Raw genomic sequence first — 1419 nt, 5'->3', positions numbered from 1 at the left:
AGTGACACGTCCGAGGCAGAGGACAGTCCTCCATAAAAGGGAGGGGGCTCCGCCATCTCTCTCTCTGGCTCTCTTCTCCACTGGCTCCTGATGGGGTAAGCAATAAAGCTTGTGCCGCAGAAGATTCCGGTTGCCCTGAGTGTGTTCTTACCAGGGGGAACAAAAGCGGCGCGCAATACTTAAGAATCCCCAAGCTCCATCCACTATTTGGCTGTGGGTGTATATATCTCTCTGAGTCAGCTGCTGGGTGGAGCCTTTTAGAGGACAACATGTCTGCAAGCATAACAGTATCATTAATAGTGCTAGGGACTGGTGCTTGCCCATGGGATGGGTCTCAAATTGGGCCGGTTATTGGTTGGCCATTCCATCAGTCTCTGCTCCAACCCCCATGCCTGCACTTCTTGTAGACAGGATAAATTTTGCATTGAAAGTTTTGAGGATGGGTTGGTATCTATAACACTCCACTGGGATTCCTGACTGGATACAGGAGGTAGACTCTCTAGGTTCCATATCTACAGTGTAGTGAGTCACAGCTAAGGTCATCCCCATTGAATCTTGTATACCTCCCTTATCCCAGGACTCTGTCTTGTCCTAGTGATGGCCACCACCTCTTCACCCCCGTCAGTTACAGATTTTCGTTTAATTTCTTCTGTCCTTCCACACACCTGATCCTGAATCCTGATTCCCTCCCCATCCCCTCTTCCTCCCAGTTGCCTCCCTCCATCTGCCTCTTATGACTATTTCATTCCCCCTTCTAAGTGAGATTCCAGCTTCCTCACTTGGGCCTTCCTTCTTCTTTGCATCTGTGGAGTATAATATGGTACCTATATTTTATGGCTAATATCAACTTACAAGTGATTATACTATACATGTCCTTTTCAGATTGGGTTACCTCATTCAGGAGTTTATTCTCAAGTTCCATCCATTTGCCTGCAAAATTCATTATGTCTTGGTTTTTAATAGCTGGATAGCATTCCACTGTGTATGTGTACCACATTTCTTTATCCACTCTTCAGTTGATGGACATCTAGTTGTGTCTAGTTTCTGGCTATTATGAATAAAGCTACTCTGAACATAGCACATGTTTTGTGCGATGTTGGTGCATCTTTTGTGTATATGCCCAGGAGTGGTATAGCTGGATCTTGAAGTAGAACTGTTCCCTGTTTTCAAAGAAAATGTTAAAATGATTTACAAAGTGGTGTACAAATTTGGACTCCCACCTGCAATGGAGGAGTGTTCCCCGTGTTCTACATTCACTCCAGCATGTGCTATCTCCTGAAGGTTTTTGTTTTGTTTTGTTTTGTTTTTTTCTCAAAGAAACCAGAAATTTCCACTTTATATCTCCTTTTCTGTTTTTTTAGGTATTTTCTTCATTTACATTTCCAATGCTATCCCAAAAGTCCCCCCACTCTCCCCCCA

This window comes from Mus caroli, chromosome X, assembly GCF_900094665.2.
Source record: "Mus caroli chromosome X, CAROLI_EIJ_v1.1, whole genome shotgun sequence".
Lineage (NCBI taxonomy): Eukaryota > Metazoa > Chordata > Mammalia > Rodentia > Muridae > Mus > Mus caroli.
Note: the sequence above shows the minus strand (reverse complement) of the source record.